Source organism: Marmota monax, unplaced genomic scaffold (assembly GCF_021218885.2).
Source record: "Marmota monax isolate L192 unplaced genomic scaffold, Marmota_monax_Labrador192_F-V1.1 WCK01_AAM20220418_F8-fsc00068, whole genome shotgun sequence".
NCBI classification, from domain to species: domain Eukaryota; kingdom Metazoa; phylum Chordata; class Mammalia; order Rodentia; family Sciuridae; genus Marmota; species Marmota monax.
In genome coordinates this window covers 8,148,496-8,161,673 of record NW_026692352.1, presented here as the reverse complement: position 1 = coordinate 8,161,673, position 13,178 = coordinate 8,148,496, and positions in this window count along the sequence as shown.

The following is a 13,178-nucleotide window of genomic DNA, read 5'->3' as shown; positions in this document are numbered from 1 at the left end:
AAGGTCTGTATCAGGTGATCCACTGCCCAGGGACAGACCCGCCAACCCTTTGTTTGTCATTTCAGTTCTACAAGACTGCCTCAGTAAGAGCCCAGCTCTTCCACTGGCAGCTTGCAGAACTAGTTAAAGCAAAGCTTTTCCCTTTGGCAACAGATGCACTTGATCGCAGGAAAGTCAATAATCCTTTCAGATCACCTGAGGTCAAACTGAGTCTTTGCTACCCTCTGAAAGCACAAAGCTTACTTCTTCAACCCGGAGTGACTGTGAAATGAACAAGGGAAGAGCGTCATGAAATGAAATAGTTTGGTGTGGGGCAAAGAGCACTGAAGTGGTAGCCAGAAGTCCAGAAAGAAGGGGTCTGGATGCTGGCCATGCTCATGTCCCCGACAATCTTCCTTATAGAGGGTGCTTTTCTACCATGAACTTGACTAGGAACAAAACTCTTAATAAGATGCATTAGCCTGGTGTTACCTCAATCAGTCAGCAGGGTATAGAATTTGCATAAAATTGTTTCCTAAACTGTGAGCAGAAAACAGCAATTTTTCCAAGTTAATTAATTTTAAAAATTAATTTTAAGGGCTAGGGATGTAGGTCAGTAGTATAGTATTTGCCTAACATGTGAGGGCCTAGGTTTGATCATCAGTCATACCCCCTTACCTCCTCCCCCCAAAAAGAGTTTGACTACCTAAAGCTGGGCATGGTGGCTCATGCTGGTAATCCCAGCAATTTGGGAGGCTGAAGCAGGAGGATAGAAAGTCAAGGCCACCTGAGCAACTTGGTGAGATCTGGGCTGGGGCTGTAGCTCAGTGGTAGAGTGCCCGCCTCGCACGTGTGAGGCACTGGGTTTGATCCTCAGCACCACATAAAAATAAATAAAGATATTGTGTCCAACTACACCTAAAAAAATATTTAAAAAAAAGATCTGAGTAGAGAATCCCCGAGTTAAATCCCCAGTACCATAAAAACAAAAAACAAAAAAGATCTCTTAAGTAAGCCTTTGATGAATTCACTTCTAGTCTTCTAACATTGGTTTTTCCTTGACTGAGGAAAAATTTTTTCAAATATTTTCTCCTCAAGAAAACAGGACTTCTGGAAATGGAGTTGTGGCTCAGTGGTAGAGTGCTTGCCTAGCATGCATGAGGCCCTGGGTTCTATTCTCAGCACCCCCCACATACACATAAATAAAATAAAGGTCCATCAACAACTAAAAAAATATTAAAAAAAAAAAAGAAAATAGGACTTCTGGGCTGGGCAAGGTGGAACATGCCTACAATCCCAGTTATTTGGGAAGATAAGGCAGGAGGATCACAAATTCAAGGCCCATCATGGCAACTCAGTGAGACCCTGTCTCAAAATTAAAAAGGCTGGGGATGTAACTCGGTGGTAGAGAACCCCTGGGTTCAGTCCTTGGTATTAAGAAAAGGGGGAAAAAAAGGAAGGAAAAATAAAAATGAGGCTTCTCTTGTATACAAATCTCTAGGGCTGCTAAGCAGTGGGTATAGACATTTTTCATAAGGCTGGACAGTGTCACTGGGTTCTGGTGCTACCCACAGGCCTCTTGGGATACAGCCAGGCTCCCTGGACTCCAGCCTCCACACAGTCAACTGAAAGGTTTGGAAATCTCTGAAGGGGAGGACTTTGCTGCCCTGGTTTTGTAACTCCTTCTGAATTTAGGTCCAGTCCCTAAGGGCATTAATCCCTGTGTTAGTTCTTCGTTTTTCACCCAGCCCCAGGGTTACAAACTAAGAACTGGCAAACATGGTGTTCTGCTCGTGGTAGGGGCATGCTGATGTTGGCATGAGGGCTTGCCAGGAGTGCCCTAGCAGCTGCCTCCTGATTCTTTTGCCCAATGACCTGGATTACCCCTGGGCCTCCCTTGCCCCATGTATAAAACTGAGAGGGCTGAACTTTGTTAAGGCCTCTCCACTTCAGATTTTTAGACTCCTCCCAAGCACATGGCTAGTATACCTCACTGTGTTATTCTGCCTATGTGTGCATTTTAATCCCATCTGAGGCCATTCTATTTCCAGACATATTCCTGAGCTTGAACTAGAGAAATGAATGAGTAAATCAAGTGGAAAAGGGAGAGAGTGACTTAGCAATTAGGCAACTAAATGGCCTCTGTATGAATAAGTGTAGAACACAAGGAGGCCTGGGAAGGAATGAGGGAGGGTCTGGCTGACCAGGGTCCCCTGGCCAGCAGGCTACAGACTGAGACTGCCTCTAGGTCTCCCTGGAAGACAGAAGGCCTTAGTTAAAATGTTGCCAGTCATGTGTCAGAGTAGAAGGCAGACATGGAGTGCTAAAGGGACAGGCTGGACTCAGGGAGGTTCTAGGTGTGGGAAGAGGAAGAAAGCAGGAAATGTGTTTCAGGGGTTATAGTATTTTTCCTCCTCTCAAAGATGCCTCATCCGGTCCAGCAGGGCCATCACAGGTGGAAAATCCCAGCAAAGGTGGGGGAAGGAAGCAGACTAGACCTCAAGCTTCATTGGATTTCCCAAGTCTTTCCTCCCACCACTCCCAAAGGAAACTGAGGCTGAGTAAGGTGCCTCCTGGCATGGCCTCTGCAGAGCTGTCTACGGCCTTGCCCTGAGTGCCCCAAGCTGGGCAAACTAAACTGGCCCAGATAGACTGGAGTCAATGTCCTCAAAGTCCAAGCCAGGAATAATGTATGAATGTGATGCAAGGATAAGATGATCAGGTGGTATCTGGGGTTGCCAGACCCCAAGTAACCCTGGCTGGCCTTGAGGCCAGGTGGCTACAGAATGGACACAGACCAAGGTCGGGACAAGCTTTTCAGTTTGAAAATGTTGTATACAAACACATCACCTGATGTCTATGGGCTCCAGGATTTTTTTTTTTTTTTTTAATGTGCTTGTGTGATGCTAAGGTTGGAGGGAAACAGGGGTCATGCATGTTAGACAAGTGCTCTCCAAATCTCCAGTTCCCCAGGCTATTTGGGGGAGGGGATACTGAGAAGGAACCCAGTACCACTGAGTGATATCCCAATCCCTTTTTATTTATTCACTTATTTTTTGAGACAGAGTCTTGTTAATTTACCCAGGCTGGCCTTGAACATGCAATCCTCCTGCTTCAGCTGCCCAAGTTGCTAGGTTTACAGGCTTTACCTGGCTCCTCAGGCTATTTTTCTTCACATTGTCACTCCAGTCCTGGCCAGGGAATATATGGAGTCAAGAAGTGAGAGGCTTTGTAGTCATAATATGCCCCCTCTCCCCCACCACTCAGCCTACAGTATGCTCCAAACTGCTGCTTTTCACACAGGGAAGCCCATGTATTGAGAGCCTACTATGTGCAGCACTCTGGGCCTGGGATTTAACAGGACATGAGGGCAAATGAGGTCCAGGCACTTGGGGCAGTTTATTTATTTATTTATTTACTTGAATTTTTAATATATGTATAATTTAGTTTTCATGGACTTTATTTTTTTTTAATTTATATATGGTGCTGAGAATTGAACCCAGTACCTCACACATGCTAGTGCTCTACCACTGTGCTAAGACCCCATCCCCAGTTTTTATCTATTTGGGAGAGAACCATCATGAGCATATGCACAGATAAATGTGATTAGCATTACATTGTGACATACCCTTTGGAGAAAACAAAACAAGGTAACAAGACTTGCTAGTCAAAGTGTGATCTACAGACCAGCAGCATCTAATCATCCCAGGGCTCACCAGAAATACATATTCTTAAGCTCAGCCCAGGGCCTACCACATCGCAGCCTGGGAATGCCTAACTCCAAACATGGTTCTTTATTTTTTTTTTAATATTTATTTTTTAGTTGTAGTTGGACACAATACCTTTATTTCACTTATTTATTTTTATGTGGTGCTGAGGATCGAACTCATGGTCTCGCACGTGCGTGCAAGGCGAGCGCTCTACTGCTGAGCCACAACCCCAGCACCCCCAAACATGGTTCTTTTTTTTCTTTTTTAAAAATATTTTTTAGTATTGACGGACCTTTATTTTATTCATTTATTTATATGCGGTGCTGAGAATTGAACCCAGTGCTTCGCACATGTGAGGCAAGCACTCTACCACTGAGCCACAACCCCAGCGCCCCCAAACATGGTTCTTAAATGGCCAGGAAAGAAGAAACAACTGTCCTGAGACCTTAACATTCTTGGCTTCAAGAAGATTTGTCCTGCAGGCAGAAGGAATGGCAAGTGCTATCCATCACAAAGGATTCCTAAAGGGACAACTGACTCACTGCATGACCTTAAGTAAGACATTCAGCCTCAATCTCCTACCTGGAAAGCAGAGGAGTTGAACTACATAAAGAATCTTGCTAGGTGCATTGCACACTCCTTCTTTTGGGGGGTAGGGGGGGATACCAGGTGTGCAGAGCGGTGACAGTGAATGGGAGAGCAGTATCTGAAATGGGTTCCCTGATGACTTCATGGCTGTGGCATGCCTGGTACCTGGGAAAATTTCTGTAAAAAGGTGCAGGATGACTAGTTGCTATGGCAATGTCCTCCATGAGAAGGCTCTGTGCCAGGGTCTTATCAGCCTCTACCTTGATCTCAGGCACACAGCTCCTGGGAATAAAGAAACTCTCTTGGCAGACAACCACAATGTTTTACCAGCTCTGCTGCTCCTCAGCCTGCACATAACACTGTGCTAAGACCCCATTTAAACAATGGACTTTCTTGAAAGCTACACAAAGCTCCTAACATAGCACACTGTAACTGTAGAAGGCAACTGGGGAATAAGCTGCTTAATGTTGCTAACTTGTAACTTTCAGGAATACAAAGAATAATGCTTGCATAGTCTTTAATCTGATTAACGAGATAAATATATAATAAAGATTGCTGGCGTCTTTAGACCTGCTTCTCCATTAGACAGCAGTGCTCCACCCAATCCCAGCTGTTATCTTCAATATCTGCATATGTGAGTCTTTCTTTTCCTAATTTTCCATCGACCTTTGCTGGAACCTGCTAGGTTGGCCATGCTGGTTGCAACAACCAGAATTGAATTCAGGGGCACTCAACCACTGAGCCACATCCCCAGCCCTATTTTGTATTTTATTTAGAGACAGGGTCTCACTTAGCTGCTTAGTACTTGACTTTTGCTGAGGCTGGCTTTGAACTTGCGATCCTCCTGCCTCAGGCTCCCAAGCCACTGGGAGTACAGGCATGCACCAATGCACCCAGTTTAGGCACACACCTTTTATCCCAGAGACTTGGGAGGCTGAGTCAGAAGAATTACAAGTTCAAAGTCAGCCAGGGCAATTTAGGGAATAAAATAAAAATAAAAAGGGCTGGGGATATAGTTCAGTCCCTGGTTCAACCGCCAGTACCAAAATAAAAGAAGAATCCTTCACATTGAAAACACAACTCCTCTGAATGGAGGATTTGGAGGCACCAAGAGCCAATGACCCAGACATCATTATCCTAGGTACATGTATGATTGCACAAAGGGTATGACCCTACTTCTTGTACAACCAGAGAAGTAAAAAATTGTGCTTCATTTATGTACAATGAATTGAAGAGCATTCTGCTGTCATTCGTAACTGATTAGAACAAAGAAAAAAAAAAAAGAACCAAATGACCAACTACGGAAGAGGCATTTTAGAGGGAGTAGAAGGGCCCCTTTCTCTAGAGACAGTTCACCCCATGAGGCCCATGTTTTTTTTTTTTTTCTGCTTACTTGGGAATATGGATCTCTGGCTGTTCAGAGAATCTACTACAAATTCTGCTGACCAGAGTGGACCCAGGAAGCTGGCAAATCTTCCCATCCAGCCCCACTCCCAACTTCCTCTCTGTCATACCCCTCACCCAGTTCTGAGAAAAGACAGTTCTTCCTCCAGCTGATGCAATTAGCTCCCAGAGCCAGCTTCTAGGCTGGCTGAGTAGGAGAAAGGGGCTGTATGTTCACAAAGTGCTCCCAAATCAATCACAAACGTCAAAATAGTCATAGCTACAAGACTCTGTGGTGAGCCCAGCTCCTATAATTCACTGAAGAAGAAACTGAGAGCCTAAATCCACCTCTAGCCATGCTTTGTTTCCTTACCTGGGAGGATGTCACTGCTGGATATATCACTTACTATAAGCCTATGAATTTTAAAATTCTGTGACTAGACAAGATTTGTCACTGACCAAACACATGTCTGCCTCTCCCCTACCTGGGAGCCCTTGGTAGTCAAAAAACAGGTCTTGGCTTTTCTTTCTGCCCAGCACTTCAGGAGCTCAGGACTATTTCCATGCTTGCTGACCCAAAGGATGAATGAAAGAAAATGTGGAAGTCTCTCTTCCTTCCATGTGTCCGGGTATGTCTTTGCCGCAGTCTGGCTGGGCACAAATGCCGCAGTCTGGCTGGGCACACAATCAAGAGCCACCACACAGCTTGTAGATTCAAACAGCAACTCTTTATTTCCGAACTCACACCAGCCGTCTACAATCACGTTCTGGGGAAATCCAAGTTCTCTGCCCAAATCCACGTTCTCTGCCCAAATCCCCCTCCACTGGGCTTCTATCTCCAAAATATATTGTCTAAATCCCGTGAGAACTCAAGGGGAACTCAGGCAGCAGGATACGCCCTATTCCCAGCAGGAATAATCTTAAACCTTAAACCTGGAACCTAAACTGGGAACGCCCTAAACACGATTATCTTAGAACCGGGAACACCCTAATCTGCCTTGGTCCTTGAGCAAGGTCACCTACATTCAATGTCACTGCAACATGGGGTACGCTGGCAAGGAAATTGTCATACCTACTTGGCTAATGGCTCCCAGCATGTCTTCATTCCTTCCTTCATTTTTTTCATTTGACACACCTTTGCTGAGCTCCTGGGAAGCACTGGTCACAGAGGGTCTCTGTGAGGAAGCTGTCAATGTCATCCCAGACCCCAAGGAGCTCAACTGCGTCCTTTCACCATGGACAGTCCCTGACAGAAACACTCCATAAGTCACCATCAGTCAGGAGAGCTCTTGGTCTGCCTACTAGACTGAGGACCCCGCCACCCCCACCCCCCCACCCCCGCCGGGCTTAGACCCCAGCCAGAGTTCACTCTGGACAAGTCCTGGGAAGAGGTTTTTGCTGGGGACAAAGGAGATTCCAGTTAAGATCCATGAGTGTGTATACAAAACTCAACCAATGGACATCATTCTTCCAAACTCTCTTAGGCCTCCATCCCTCAAACCACCCTTGGCTGTCCTTTAGGGCCTTTTTTCCCCTTTCCAGCCAGGAATTTACAGAGATTCTCCATGATTCTTCCCTTCCCAATCAATCTTGCAATATAGGAAGAAACTGATTTGGCTGAAGCAAGATGAAGAAACTATAGCTGTATCCTTTGGCCATCTTGCATTAGTCCTTAGGTCTCTTCAATAGAACCAGAGAGCCAGGCACAGTGGCACATATCTATAATCCCAACTACTTGGGAGGCAGGAGGATTACAAGTTTGAGGCCAGCCTGGACAATTTAGCAAGACTGTGTCTCAAAACAAAATAAAAAGGACTGGGGGTATAGCTCAGTAGTAGAGTGCTTACCTAATATGTGTAAGGCCCTGAGTTCAGTCCTCAGTACTGAAAAGAACAAACACAAACAACAACAGCACACACACACACACACACACACACACACAGAGACTTAAAGTACAACAAAAAACCACCAGTCAGGAATAAAAGTCCAAAGCCTTATCCTTACCTCATTACCCCTTCTGGCCTTAGTCCCTGCTGGCAAATCAACTTGTCAAGGGGGAAGAGATGGCTCCAAAGAAGGGTCTGAGTTGTTCCCAGAGAGAAGGGGAAATTCAACCCAGAACCAGCAGGGTTCTGGGAAAATGAGAAGGAAAGACTTTCAGCAGAGGCATAGGCAGAGATTTCCTTAGGAAAGTAGAGTCACATTTAGGGGAGAATATGGGCATTCTCAAGAGGGAGACACCTTTGAGGGTAAAGCAAGGAATACACATGCAAGGAAGAATGTGGGCCATCTAGAGAGTGAGAGAGGTGTTTTGGTGGTTTCCTGCTCTTCTTTTAAAGGAAACTTGGTAAGGGCTGGGTATGGGAAGGTATGATGGAATTATATCACATTGGTGATCTCAAGGCAGTTTCTGGTTGTCTGGTCAATATCTGGATCCTTAGGCTGACATAGTCTTCATCATCCGATCAACAGATAGCATTAGAAAGTCCCCTAAATTATGAGTTTCTTAAACTGTTGTATGTCTCTTTGCTTAATTTATCGGGGGGTTAATAACAATACTCAAATAGATTAACAGATTTCCCAGGAATTTGGGGGTGACAGACCTGGAAAGTTATACAGCACTTCTGGGTAAAAATCTATTTCCTTGCCCTTCTACTACATCACATTTCTACCTCTTTCTCATTCCCTCTATCATACCTCAAACTAACCTGAACTCTGCTCTATGCTAAGCTCTGGGCTGGTCATGGGAGTTACTCCCAAGCATAGCCCAGGCCCCTAAGAAGCTCAGATGTGGGAGACTGATGTGGGAGGACAGACAACTAAACCAATAAACCACACCGGACTGGGAAATATTTTCCAGGCAGAAATACCAGCCTGAACAAAAGCTAAAAAGCGCAAAATAACATGGGTATATACTGATAATTCTCCAGTATGACGCACTTTCCCCGATACTCCACAGAAACTTTCAAATCTTCCCTCCCCCTCTTCCTAACTCACCCCTAGAGGTCTACCCTCACCTGCCATGGCTGACCTTTCTGACCAGATCGCCTCCCTCCCACTGTAGAACAGGCTCTTATCCCAGTTGCAAGGGTTGGCCTCTGCAGACTCCAGGAAGGGCTGAACCTCTTCCAGCCCACGAGGCCTAGCGCCTCCCACTACGGTTCCGGTCAGCAGAGGGCGCTGTCGGGCAGGAGCAGATCGACAGAGCGATCAGCTGGAAACGCGGGTTTCCAGCCTCAGAATCGTCTGCCTCCTTAGCCGGTGAAACCTGGGGGCTGGTGGTGGTAGGAGAAAAATACTCTCATCTTTCCAAGATACCTCTCACCAAGTAGACGGCATCAGTGTTTCGAGCTGGTTTATTAAAAGGGCTTGATTTAGGAAAAAGCACTGAGCTGATTTCTCCCCCCCACCGCCCCACCCCCGCTACTGTGCTTTTCGAACCGATTCTGTAGACTCCGTCTTTGCTACGGGAACTTTTAGGTTCCATAGGTTTTCTGAGAGTCATCTCTCTGGTAATTCCAACTCTTGAGTAATTCTGGTGCCGGCCAGTTTTCCAGCAGAATTCCCCCGGTACCGACTGCCTGGGGCGGGGACACCTGCTGACTGGGGAGACCTGCGCCACCTCTTACTGCCTAGCTCTTGGGCTCCTCCTGCCCCTTCCTCGGGGCTTCGGGTTCTCCCACCCGGTGCGGGAAAAGTCAGGGCCGAAGTCCAAGGACCTCAGAGCCCTTTCTGTGGGACAGATTCCCAGTGCTGGCATGTTCCTTCCGGAGCGTTCTGATAGGCTTTGGCTGTACCCAGAGGCTCTTTTACCCCGGGGCTGGGGGAGAGGCTTGGGGCCACCCGAGCTACAACAGCTCACTGCCCAGAAATATTGGAAGTCAAATTGGTAGAAAAAGAGTTTTTTTTGTTGTTGTTGTTGTTTTTTATGCCAGAAAATAGAATAAACGTTTCAAAGCTTCCATCTTTGAAATCCCTGAAAATAAACAAAACTTTTGAAGAAGGCCTGGAAGTATAGCTGAGTATTAGAGCTTTGCCTAATGTGCTTGAGGCCCTGTGTTCAATCCCCAAAATGAAAAGGAAAAAAAGATATGCAGGGTCCCAGCTACTCTGACGGCTGAAGCAGGAGGATCGCTGGAGCCCAGGAGTTCAAGACCAGCCAGAGCAACATGGCAAGACCTCATCTCAAAAACAAACAAAAGGGCCAGGCCCAGTGGTGCATGCCTATAATCCCAGCTACTGGAGAACCTGAGGCAGGAGACCACAATTCAAGGCCAGCCTAAGCAACTTAGCCATATCCTATCTCAAAAAGGGACTGAGGATGTGGCTCCGTTGCTAAGTACCCCTAGGTTCAATCTCTGGCACCAAAAGGGAAAAAAAAAAAAGGTACAGAAGAGTTCATAATATGAAGGAAATCCTCATGAAATTAGATGGGGAGAATAATAAGTACATACATGTTTAGATGAATCTTGTAAAAATAGTATGATTCAAATTTCATGAGTGGATAAGTATATAACGAGTGGCACCAACCTATGCCCTTGTTGAAGATCATATCAAAGTTTGATTCAATTTCACCCTGTGGTAAGAGACAATTGCTTTTGGCCATTTAAAGTTCAGACTCTGGGCTGGGGACATGGCTCAAGTAATAGCACACTCGCCTGGCATGTGTGAGGTACTGGGTGTAAGACTAGAAAAACGCCGCACCACACGACACAGATTACCAAAGAGGTTTCCGGTTTTATTACAAAAGGCTGTGTGTTTATATAGGTCTAAGAGAGGTAGCAGGGCTGAGGTAGATAACAGGTCGCCCGTTTATTGGCAAGCTCTTCCATATGTCAGTTCCGGAGCCCAAGAAGTTAATTCTAATTGGGGCTAAGGCTTCCCACCAGCAGGATTTGAACATTGGCACCTGCGGGAACGTTTCACGCCAGTGAAAGAAACAAAGAAGAGAAGGAGGGTCGTTAGACGCCATGCTGGGGTTTTTCTCTGGGGTGCTGCTGCTGTTATATGTTTATCCAACACTGGGTTTGATCCTCAGCACCACATAAAAATAAAATAAAGATATTTTTAAAAATAAATAAATAAATAAAGTTCAGACTCTGGCCTCTCCTTACCCTACTCTCCCTTTTGGGGAAATTTCTGTTAAAGTCTTTGGCAAGGGTCTATTCCTGATCCCTAATCCCACTACAGAAGCCCAGGTGATTGGATGGTTCTTCTTCAGGTCCTAGTATGGCCAAGAGCCTGTCTGTAACCACAGCAGCAGTAGCTATCCAGTTCCACAGAGTGATCCTGGTCAGGCTCCTGTAGCTGGGCCCCCCTGATCCTCTGTCCCTCATCCTCTGTGAATATGGATAGGTTTCTAAGAATTTCTTTTTGTTTAAGGAGCTGGCATTGGCCTTAGTTACCTCAGGAGCCCAGTTTAGCATTCCTGCTGTATTTGGCCACTGGGAGGATCTGCTACTAATTCCCCACCCCTGTGAAGGATTCCTCCTCTCCTAGGGTTGTGAGAAAAGGTTATGGGGTAATCAGCTGCAGCCTGCAGTTAGGCTGGAAGACAAGAAATGAGGGGCTGAAAGAAATATAGTTCATTGCTCTCCAGGAACCAGGAGGACTAGTTGACAGAAATCCAGGCAAGGGAGGTGCTCTTCTGAATGACAGTGGCCAGTTGGGAAACAATAACTAGTTTCCACCTGGTGTTAGGTACATGAAAATTGGCCCTGCAGGCTAGATGCTGTCATCATGTCCTAAAAAAGAGGGGGGGGGGAGAATATCTAAGAAGCTCTAACTCAGACTGGGCCAAAGAGAGGCCTTAGGGGCATCAAGAGATGGCTCTGAGAGGGAGGGAGGAAGAGAGTGCTTGAGGACTCTGGAAGTCCAGGATTTGGGGCACTGCCCAAGTTGGTTACTTTGCTGTCCTGTATTTGCTAGTCATGATTCAATCAGAAACTCTTAGATGAGAAAGGCCTGTGGGTCTGTTTGGAGGAGCAGGGAGAGAGGATGGTAGAAAGATGGGTCCCACTGGTCTGGTGGGCAACCCTGAGGCAGGAGTGGGTGACAACAATTTTTTTAACCAGTCTTTTTTTGAAGTATAACTTATATGTAGAGAAATGTACCCAAGTAATTTTTACAAAGCACACCTGTGTAACCAACCCCCAGCTCAAGAAAAAGAACATTGATCTGGGAATGAAGCCAGTGATGGAGAGCTTACCTAACATGTGCCTAGGCCCTGGATTCTATCCCCAGTGCCATAAAACAAAACAAAACAAACAGCAACAAAACACTGCTCAGCATCCCAGAAGCTTCCATTTGAAAGGCAATGATTTTAGAGAGGGCAGGGGACAGGGTCTCAGAGCCAAGAGGGAAGGGAAAAAAAGATCCTGCCAGGTATCAGCCTGGGCTGATGTATAGTATAGGCCTGGAAGATCAGCAGGAAGACCCCCACACCCAGCTCTCTGCCATTTTTTTTCCCCTAACTTTACTTTGAAACAGAGTTTCACTAGATTGTTCAGGCTGGCCTACAGTTTGTGATATCCCCCTGCTTCAATCTCCAGGGTAGTTGGGGTTACGGGCATGCCCCATGGTGCCCAGTTGACCCTCCTTATTACCAGAAGTTAGTGAACTGGCTAGCATGCACCATGTACAGTGCCAAGTGTTCAAGGTCCGCCCCAGAGAGCTTGTAGAGCAGGTTTTTAGCCATGGGCAGCCCTGGAGAGAGGTAGGAAACACTGTGTTCTTAGGTCTCAGACCAGGTGGAGCTGGGCCTTGCACCTGAGGGCAAACAGGAAGAGGATGGCTTCCTGGAGGGGCTGGGAACATAGGTGCCAGGAGGATCTGGGAGTGGCTGGTCACAGGGGAGATACTGCAGCAGACACTATTTGCTGCTACCTAAGTTTCTGTTTGTCCAGGAATGATTCACCTGAGTCCGCTGATTAGTGCCTCCTCCTCTTACCCTATGAGTGAGGGACAGAGGGATGAGCATAGCTGTGGGGATACAGGACTCGCATTTGAACTCTGGCTCGGGGCTTAGTAACTCTGGGAAAGTTACATTCCCTCTCCAGCCTCAGTTTTCTTATCACCAAAATGGGACAACAATGTACCACATAGAATCATAGCAAAAAGGAAGAAATAAGATAAACCTTCTAAAATGTCTGATGTTGGGCAGACATTTAATAAGACATTTGTTCCTTTCCTTTGCCATTTTTTTCACTTAGCAAATATTTATTCGAGGCCTGATATGTAGTAAGCAACTATATTAAGCAAGGAGAAGCCAGCACTAAACAAAACAGATATGGAGCCCAGCTGCAGTAATGGACCTTGGGACAGACATTAAATAAAAACATGTGTCATAGCCGGGCGCCAGGGCTCACACCTGTAATCCCAGTGACTCAGGAGGCTGAGGCAGGAGGATCACAAATTCAAAGCCAGCCTCAGCAACTTAGTGAGGCCCTAAGCAATTTAGTGAGACCTTGTCTCAAAATGAAAACATAAAAAAGGGCTGGGGATGTGGCTCAGTGGTAA